We start from the raw sequence: 10472 nt of genomic DNA on the forward strand, positions 1-10472 counted from the left end.
ATCCTTATGTTTTAATTGGTTACCCAGTAGCTGAATATTAGATGAGTATGACCTTTCTCCTGCTCCACCCCTTCCTGAGTTGACGTTACCACCAAAAGGTCTGTGCAGCAGGGTGATATGCCTCACCCATCCTGGGTGAGTAAAGCTTGATCCACCCACCAAGGGAACATTCTGTCCTTGAAGGCCACACAGTGGCCTAACAACAGTTTGTTGCTACAAAACTTGAAGTCTTGACTTTTTGCGCAGTTCTAAAGAAATAACAAACGGTACAACTTGTTAGACAAAGCCCACTTAAAGCAAACCGACCATTGCTCATCGATTACTTACACCTCCTCTCGAAGCCTGAACTTCTTGGGTGTGTGGAACTGGAGACATGTATTTAAATTTCTCAGAGATGTATTGATTTTTATTTTCATAACTGTCATAATGACAGTCTTACTGGGGAAAACAAATGAAGTATTGTGAAGAATTTGTGAATCCTGTAGAATTTCTTTTCCTCTGTGTATAATCTGGAGGAGAGAAGACTCAGAGGGGACTTGGTGGCAACCTATAAGTATATTAGGGGTGTACATCAGGGCCTGGGGAAGTATCTGTTCACCAAGGAGCCACAGGGGAGCACAAGAAATAATGGGCTCAAGCTGAATGAGGATTGCTTCAGACTCGACATAAGGAAAAACTTCTTTACAAGTTGAGTTCCGAGGGTCTGCAACAGAGGTGGTACGGTCACCCTCCCTGGCGATCTTCGAAAAATGTCTTGATGCCCACCTTGCTGGGGTCATATGATCCTAGCCGCCTTTCCTGCCCAAGTGCAGGGGGGCTGGACCCGATGATCTTGTAAGGCCCCTTCCAGCCCCTAACGTCTATGAATCTATGAATAGGTGCTGACAATGTAAAATTAATTGAATTTAATTTGAAAATGAATAACAAAGGTTATTGTGCATAGTACATTACTCCTTTACATATTTGGATCAGTAAAAACCTATCCATGTTTAAAGTTTAAATCAACCTGCTGCAGAATTTCCTGTGTGTTACATGTATGTGTGTGTTGGCAATGTGCAGGGGGTGCACACGGGGGCACATGCACCCCCTGAGATTGGCTGTCACCAATGCTGCCAGCGGTGCCTGTGGGCATTCGCCGTTTGCCATCCTCCCCCTCATCACCTACACAGCATCTGCAGGCAGTCACCAATGTCTGGCTGGTGCTTGCCACTGCCCCCCCCTCCACCACCACCACTGCCACGGCTGCCTGCGGAAGCTCCCCACTCAGCCCGCTGCCACCTGCGGGCAGTTGCCGTGCCCCGCCAGCCTCAGGAGGCACGCAACGTTCATGTATGTCATAAAAAGCTGAGGGCCTTCTGCAATATTCAGTGTTGGGGGAGGAGAGAACAGACCAGACTTATCCCCATGACACCTCTACATGTGAAATTTAAAACTGAACAAAAATTGCAGTGCCTTTTAATATGAAATACTGTGGCTCTATGAAACTAATAAGGAAGCAAGGAGAGAGCAATAACCTCAAAAAGAATTCTTTGTGGATACTGCTACTCAGAGTTTAGCAATGGCTTGAACAGACTTGCATCAAGGATGGTTTATTATTCTACTGTATTTTAATAAAATCATTTAGTCAAACACTGTACTCTGCCTTCTTGAAAGTAATGCACCACTTGGGTGGTTGCACCCCAGAATAGCAAAATCAGTGGGACTAGTCTTAATGATTGAAATTCAAACTAATGGTTTTTATCTTGTTCTGCAAACACTTGAAAACCACATTATACCAGTGCACAGTGCACTTGTGGCTAGCTTTAACAGAAAATAATGTTATATGAAGCAAAAATACAAAATAAGAACTGGAATTGGGTACCTCAAGATCATGAGTTATGAAGGAGTACTGTACTAAGGTACTATTTGAGAAAACACAGGAAGCCACAAGGCATTCTTTTGTGATAAAGGACACAAAACCTTTTCTGTCTCATGCCTGTATAAAATAAACTATTCATGCCTTTTATGGGACAGCAAGTGGCTCAATTTCAGAATTCCATCATATATAAGAACTATTTATTTAGGATCCTGGAGGTATAGAAGGTCTGTGAACTAAACAGACTGCTTCTGGCCCATTAAATTAATGTTACTTTACTAAAAAAAACTCAATACCTGCCAATCAAAGTTGCAAAAATGACTCCAATCCTACACATAGCCCAGTTGTGGACAGCCAGTGACCAACTGAGTTAGTCTAATGGAAACAATAGTTCTTTCTTAATAGAGGTACAATTTGTTAAATTCATCAGTGCTCTGTGACAAGGAACACGACTGAAACTTGGGAATCATCAAGCTATTCCCTGTAGATATTTTGCTGCCAGGTGCAAAGATTGACAGTAAATGCAGATGATGGTTTTCCTGGTTATTGTTAGAGAGTAGCACTTACTATCAATAAAATAACTGAATGGTGACCTGGAGACTTATCAGCAGGGCATTGCTCCAGCTGCACAGGAGACTCTCGTGGTGAAACAGATTCAGATTCTCCAGCCTCAGACTGCAGAATGTACTGAATAAAGGTGTCCATGAAATTTAGCAATACAAAGAGAATAGCTTTTAACCAGATAGTTTGTACAAGAATTATTAGGTAACTGGTTTGAAATGGGGGTTATGGTCTGAAGGGACAGTTCTGCTGTTGACCTCAGTGGAGTTTATAGAAGGACTGAAATGACTTGAATTCAAGCTAACTGCCGTAGATATGTGTATTCTTCTTTTACCTGACACTGAAAGTTCAAGATTTCTTTATTCTTGACATTTGGTAACCTTACATGACTCATGCAAGATGTATGGATATTATTAACTGACACTGTGAGCTCAGTTGTGTATTATTTATTTCATCTTATACAGCCACATATGATGGCTGAAAAATATTAATTCATTGCCCTTAAACATTTTGGGAAGAGGGATAACATTTTTACGTCAGTCTACAAATGGCCATTAATGAGCTGTAAGATCATTGGAGCAGAAACTGGTTTATTAACAGATTGATTCAGAGCCCATTGATATCAGTGGAAGCACTCTTTTTGACTTGAAGTGGTTTTGATCAGGCCAAGTATGCTTTCATGGTTCAGTCCCATTTTGCCTTCAGCCCTCCCCTCCACTCTACTGGTATTGCTGGTATTTCATGCACATTAATCAAAATTCCCTATGAGTGGTGTCATGTTTTTTTGCATGGCTGCTCTCCCCACTCTGCATCAGGTGCTGCTTATAAAAATCCACAAAGCAACTACATTTTTCTGCAGAACTTGCTGTAAAACTCACCTGTGGGGTATCTAGAAAATGCGGTATTGTGCTGATATAGTAACACGGCTGGTATTGTGCTGATACTGTGTTATACAATCAAACCACCTCACTGTCACCTCATGCTCTCTCTGCCTGTTTGTTGTATCTAGCTATTCTCTCAGTTTAGACAACAGGATCCTTTGGGACTGGGACTCGTTCTCTTGTATTCATAGAGTTTTTAGCACAATGGAGCTCTGATCCCTGATTATCAAACACATTACCGCAATACAAATTCATAATCATTGGTAAAATAAATGCCAGTACTGGCCATTAAACTGCAAGGTATTGATTAAAAAAAAAACCTGTCTTGATAAAGAGGGCAGTTCACACCAGAGCACTATTGGTTCAGACATTATATAGACATGCAGGTCACATCTTTAAAGTTTTCTTTCAAACATGAGATTTTTTTTTAAATTCAAAAACTTAGTTTCTGAGTTAGAGTTCTGTAAGAAGAAAGGAGTGCATTATGTATCAAATTCTGTGACTACAGAATGCACAGAGCTCTGCTTATTAATTTCTTTTTAATGCCTATTTCCTCCTCTGCTAATGGGTGGAAGCTAGAGTAGTAATTAGTTTGTCAGGGAGGCAGTTTCTAAGAATGACTGATAAATTGTTGTGTTTACAGAGCCTGCTGATTTAGACTGCGTCCCGGGACTGAACCACAGTTAGCAGCACGGACACTGGGACAACTCACATACATCAATTTAAGCACCTGCACAATGTGCAGGATTGGGATCTAAATTTGGCCACTGGAAAGCGCAAACAATTCTTGTTCAACTCCATGCATGTAATTATTACAGCTTAAAAACACAGAAGTTCAGATGAATCATTCTGCCGAAAACATTTGATTTCCATTTGGGTTTTTTATGCTACCTTAGGGATCAACTCAACTTCCACTGAAGTCAGTGAGAGACTTTTCCTTGACTTTAATGGTAAATTCATTGAACCAGCAAAGCATGTAGAGAATGTTATGGTGACAAAGGAAACAGCAATTTTGGACTTTCTCTTCCACTTTAGGATTTATAAAATGGACTTAAGTTCACCTGATACTTAAACCCCTACTGTAACTTGGGCCTAATTTCTCTTATGTGCAGCAAGAAAATAGGTACTCAGATACCACAGTGAGCATAGTATAAATACCCAAATAGGTTAATAAAGATACAGTTGTTACTTGGGCTCTTGTAAGTTGGTTGTTGCTGAGAGTCTTAAGCAGATCTTTGTCATAGTGATGAAATTTGCCTCTAGGTTTCTCTCTCTTGTAATATAGACTAAATGGAAATACAGCTTAATAGCTGGATAATTGGTTTAGTTGCTCATTATAGTATATTACAATGCCTGTTCACTGCTCTTCAACATTATTTCATAGTACAGTTTACTGTAAACTTTACTGTTGTAGATGTGAATGACGTATTTAAAAAAAAGAAAAAATCACGTTAGAGTAACTAGACTGGTTTTTCAAGGAAGATTTTTTTTTAATTTTTGTTTAGCAGAGACTAATCAGGTGAACCAATTTGGGGCTAAATCCTCTGCTGGCATAACACTATATTTAAAATAACCAAAAAGGAGAGAAATAGGAATATTATATACTTTATCTTTTAAAATAATACAGAAATTCAAAGTACAGGTTCAACATTTACAAGAAGTAGTTGCTAAGAAATAAAGCTGAATACCATGCAAGCATGCAGAGTAACGTGCACAAGAGTGCGTCTCCTGTGGATTTTTCCTTTGGACAGTCGATAATAAAAATCAGTAACAGGCACAGATTTAAACAATCCAGTCTCCCTTTCTAAAGATGGATCACTTACGGGCTGTATATAATCTTCTGATGGTAAAAGCTATCCATCCCCACTCACTTGATGTTTATATGAATTATAAGCAAATTATTATGCTGGGCTGTTGAAAAATGAGAGCGAGCTATAATGTGAACTTGTCAGAAACTCACCTGGTAAGCACTCCCCTGTCGTTTGAAGCTGTGTTTCTTGATAGCCTGCAGAAGCATTTTGCTCATCAAATCGGAACGTTTTCAGAGTAAATTCAGGAAACCCTCGGCTATCTCATTTCTCTATTAAAGGTAAACAATAGCAGAGCTTAGAAAGAGAACGCTGACTCCACTGCACTGCTGCTCTTAGTGGCACTGAACTCTGTATTTACATGTGACTTCCCCCTGCACATCCATATACACATAATCCTTTAAGCTTTAGCTGCATGCTCTGATTGGCTGAGAGCTCTGTTACAAAAACAAGCCCTTCACAGTGATATTTCTAAGTGATTAAGTCAGGAGAGTTAAGGGGCATTAATCATGTGGCCTCAGTGATCACTGCCCTAAGGCCTAGTCTGTTTAACCATGTTCAGAATCATGAAAGCTTTTTTTTTCTTTTCTTTTTTAAAGGATTAAAAAGGAATAACTGTGGTTTGAAACCCATTAAAGCTTTAACACGGTCATATAACATAAAGTAAGTGCAGGTTATATCTACACTTGGAATGCTTTACTGATAAAGGAATGCTGTTGTACTAGACTGGACAGTGCTACTGGTAAAGATGCAGCTATACTGGCATTCTACCAGTATGATAAAGCCCTTCTCATCAAGGAAACAAGCCATACTGGTAAAAGCATGGTTTTGCTGGTAAAACTATATCCCCATTAGGACCTCCTGCTGGCAGAGCAGCTGATGAGGTGAGTTTCATCTCATGAAAGCTTGTGCACACTTGCTCGTGTGCACGCGTGTGTGTTGTCTCTTCCTCTGTGTGTGTATCTATAGATAGATAGATCTGTCTCTCTCTCCATCTATCAGAGCATCTGATGGGGTGAGTTTCCACGAAAGCTTGTGCTTGCTTGTTCATGTATGTACACGTGTGTTCTCTCTTCCTCTGTGTGTGTGTGCATATGTATGTATGTATGTGTGTGTATTTGTTAGTCTGTAAATGTGCATATCTACCCTGCCTTCTGACAGATATGTTGGCCAGGGATCAAACCTCTTCACACTCTTGTTCAACATAGCTATGCCCGAAGTTTGCAGGGTAGCCCTAGCTTCAGTGGAACTAAGATTAGGGCTAAAGCTAGAACTCTATACGATATTTCAAGACCATTTTAAACATTCAAAAGGATATGAAATGATTATTATAAAAAGATAACAGTTTGGGAGACTATGCTCTTTGTTCAGCATTATATAAATAATTTATTTTAAGTTAATGAGATTTTAGGGTTGTAAATTAGTTGCATTTGAATAGCAAGCACACAATACCTTGATTCTACTTAGATCAACTAAATTAATTTGCCTTTACTTGAAACTGTAACGAGGAATTATATATGTTCTCTTTCCTCCCTCAAGTAGTAACCAATAATGTGCAGCACAAGCTTTTATTAATAGAAGAATGGATTGATCTTGGTTTCATTAAAGGCCATGAAAAAAATTGTCATTGATGTGAGTGAGCAAAATTGAGTATCAATTTTTTAATTAATTTTTTTAGTTTCTGATTTTTTATTTTACTTTGCTTTTTATTGTTAAACTACGGTGTAAGCTAAAATGTTCACAATATGAAAAAAACATTTACATAGGCCTAGAGTTAAGAACTGAGAAGCAGGACTGCATATTGTTTACTAATATTTACAGTTAAGCAACAGTAGCCTAATTGAATCATTTCATTGTGGAGATTTACAAAAGGTGAAAGAATGAACCTGTCATTTTTTATTTATAATCAATATAATAGAATAGCATCTCTGTCAGCTCTGCTATAGGTATGCCTGTCAGCATTTCTATTATGCTCTATTGGTAAGGGTTTGTCAAGTGGCTAGATAAAATACAGATTTTATTTTTGGGGTTGTTTTTTTTAAGTAATGTAAGAATAAGAAATGTGGGCAGCTCTGGATAATGCTTTTTCTATTCTTCAGAATGACGTTATTTTTTAGTTACGTTTTTGTTAGTTAGGATTTTATGTGCTTATATTTTGAAATGCAAATAATCTGAACCATTGTGTTTTGCATGCAAGAAAATACCACGTGTTAGCTAGGTTGTATTAAATTTAATATGAAGTATGCTTTTCTGTTGAAATTCAGATTTCACATACACAGGCTTTGTGTAGATGACAAATTCAGGGATTGAAACTGGAATGATTCTCCTACTTCCCAGTATTAAACAAGCTACAATGAAGTTTCCATGCATCTACATTTTTTTTATTTGAACACAGGTCCTAGTGTGCCTTAGAGGAACATACCCAACCAGTGTATCAAGTATGACTCCAGTGTCTCAGTAGTTCTCATGTTGGCCCATTTCCTTGCTTGCATATTAAAGATAAGACTTCCCTAAATAGTAAATCCAGGTATTTGATATTAAGGTCTGAGGAGCATCTCACTGAATCTAGCTTGGGTGCAAGGGTTCCCACAGTGGTGTCCAATCTGTGTCCTCACTAGTTTGGGACTTGCCTACGTATGTCTGGGAGTATGTGTTTCACAGTTCTTCATGCTGAAGAATATACAGCTTGGACTCAGTAACATGCAGACTAAAATGGAACAGTTTTAATGGTGCAATCTAGTCTCTGTTCATGGTACTAAAAAGTTAATGTGCAGTGATAATAGAGATAACTTGGCTAGTAGGTAAGTTTTGTTTAATTAGATCAAAAACATGCATGCTTAATACTTTGAAATGGTTCATATAAAATTGAAATCACTGAATATTTCAAATGAAGGAGGGTAGATTTGTACCTTATAGACCAGGGGTGGGAAATTATTTGGTTCCAGGGGCCACACGGGGAGTTTTGATGAGTTGGGGCAGGCTGCGTCATCCTCCTCCTCCTCCACCCTCCCACCGCTGCAACAACTCACCAAAACTCCCTCTGTGGGATGGTGTCATGGGTGGGCAGGGAGCAGTGTTCAGAAGCGGGGCAGGCAGGTGAGGCCAGGATTAAGGTGGTTAAGGTCACAGCACAGTGATGGCATGGGGCCAGGGCCTGGGGCAGAGCTATGGTCTGCTCTCTGCACACGTGTGTGTGTGGGGGGGGGGCTGCCTAGGTGGTAGGTCCCATAAGCCAGCAGGGGGTGAGGAGTCAGGGGGCCGTGAGCAGCAGAGCTCACCCAGGTAGTGTAGTACACGGCTGTCCCCGTGGCACTTTGCATGAGGCTTAGCCCAACTCAGAGCAGCCCATGCCACGCTCTAGCCTGTACCTGCAGCCCAGCCCCGGCCAGTGTGCACAGCTTACTGATGCAGCTGCAACCGGCCGGGTGCTGGTTGGGTCCCCTCGCCTCCAGTGGCGGCTCCTGCTGCGCCCGTCCAGGGGGAAGAACCTTCAGCCAAACGGCTTCTGCCCCAGCGCACAGGGCTGCGGCTCCAGCTGCTTTCCACGTGCTCTGCCCACCTGGTGCGGCTGACCAAGTGGGTGGAAGGCAGTAAGAAGCTAATGCCAGAACCCCACGCACTGGGGCAGGAGCCACCCAGCTGAAGCTTCCTCCTGGCCTCGAGCGGTGCAGCAGGGGCAGGAGTAGGAGGAGGAGCTGCCGCTAGAGGCACCTGGAGCCGAGCAGCACCCAGGCAACTGCAGCCGTATTGGGAACAGCCCTACTACAAGCTGTGTTCACTGGCGTGGACTAGAGCACAGCACAGGCTGCCCCAGGTGGGGCTCAGCCCCACGCAGAGCGCTGCAGGGGCAGCCGCAGGCCAGATCCAATCAATTGGCAGGCTGGATCCGGCCCTTGGCCCATATTTTGCCCACCCCTGTTGTAGACTAAATTATAGATCTCTGAAGTACTATGTATTTATTGAAGTGTATCAGTTGAAATATTACATTTTCATAACCCTATGTGACATGCATAAATTTAGTGGATGTAGAGAGTGCCCTTTCCCATGCGTGCATAACTTCCACCAATGTCAGTATGAGTTATTGATATATATGGAAAGGGTAATACTTCTCAATGGATGTCATGCTTTTTACTACAAAATGAAATACTGCTCCTTCCAACAGGGCCACAAATGTAGCACCTTACCAGTTCCTGCTTACTAAGGAATTTTGGCGTGTGGATATAGTTTGTTTCAACTCAAAGCAACTCCATTTGTATAAAGTGAGCGCCCCATACAGACAAAGCCTTATTTAATATTTATTAAATATTTCCAAAGACTTTCAGCATCATTGTTCAAACTGATGATGGGAAACAAATACAATAGCATTGTTTGAATTAAAAATGGATCCACTTGTGTTTGGTTCATCTCTGTGTACGTATTCAGATAAGATACTGCTGGCAAGATAGGCAGGGGAGCACCACATTTAGCCCTGAAGTGTATAAATCCTGCCTGAGTCTTGCCATCATCAAGACCTAGGTGGTTGTGTTCCCATCTGCTGATGACTATATGAGCATCTAAGGGGCTTTACAGTTAGAAACTTATGTGCTTAGGTCAGGGGTGGGCAAAATCCAGCCCGCGGGCTGAACCCAGCCCGTGGGGCCCCTAAAAAAATTTGGAAAATTAATATTTCTTTGCCCCTGGTTCCTGTCAAAAATGACAGGAACCAAAGGCAGTAGGACCTAGGGGAAGCCCAGTGGGCTCAAACAGCAGCGGGCCTGCCCAGCCCTGCCCCACAGCCAGCAGCCCCTTCCAGGGTTTTTGGGCTGGGAGTACATGGCTGCCCCAGCACAGGAAGCTCAGGTAAGTGGGGAGGGGACCCCGGGGAGGGAAGGAGTGCCGGGGGGGGGGCAGCCCCTCCCCACCCACGCCCGGTGCCCCGTGCTGCAGCTGTTTGCAGCCCGCGTGGAGCTGCCTGTGCCCGCTCCAGACAGCCCCGTGTGGGCTGCGAGCACCTGCAGCGCGGGGCACTGGGTGTGGGGCGGGGGAGGGGCCGCTTCCCCCCTGCGCTCAGCTTTTCCCTGGGCTCCTTCCCTGCACAGAGAAAAGTGGTTCCTTGCCCTCCCCATGCCCGGTGCCACACACTGCAGGAGCTCGCAGCCCGTGCAGGGCTGTGGAGTAGGCACAGGCAGCCCCAGGCAGGCTGCAAGTGGCTGCAGCATGGGGTGCTGGGCATGGGGCGGGGTGGGGCTGCTTTCTCCCCCACCCCCGTATTCAGCACCAGTCTGGCAGTGGGGCCGGGTTACAAGCTGATGCTGAGCGCGGGAGAAAGTGGCCCCTTGCCCACCCTGTGGCCAGCCCCACGCGCCGCAGCTGCTCGCCGCCCGCCCG

General features: G+C 43.0%; 1 protein-coding gene across 5 annotated transcripts in view; it reads right to left on the reverse strand.

Annotated features, from left to right (window-relative positions):
• The window catches only part of GPR146 (G protein-coupled receptor 146), a 71332-nt gene that overhangs the window by 14767 nt on the left and 46093 nt on the right, over window positions 1-10472 (reverse strand). For 2 of the 5 annotated variants that reach the window (XM_006030708.3, XM_025212357.1), the window contains exon 2: window positions 5258-5377. The exons of 2 other annotated variants lie outside the window; for them this stretch is intronic. The gene's annotated coding sequence lies outside the window, so the exon portion shown is untranslated. The remainder of the gene's footprint in view (window positions 1-5257; window positions 5378-10472) is intronic. One more of the 5 variants, XM_025212358.1, reaches the window with a different exon arrangement.

The sequence above is a fragment of the Alligator sinensis genome, unplaced genomic scaffold, assembly GCF_000455745.1.
Source record: "Alligator sinensis unplaced genomic scaffold, ASM45574v1 scaffold1517_1, whole genome shotgun sequence".
In the NCBI taxonomy this organism is placed as follows: domain Eukaryota; kingdom Metazoa; phylum Chordata; order Crocodylia; family Alligatoridae; genus Alligator; species Alligator sinensis.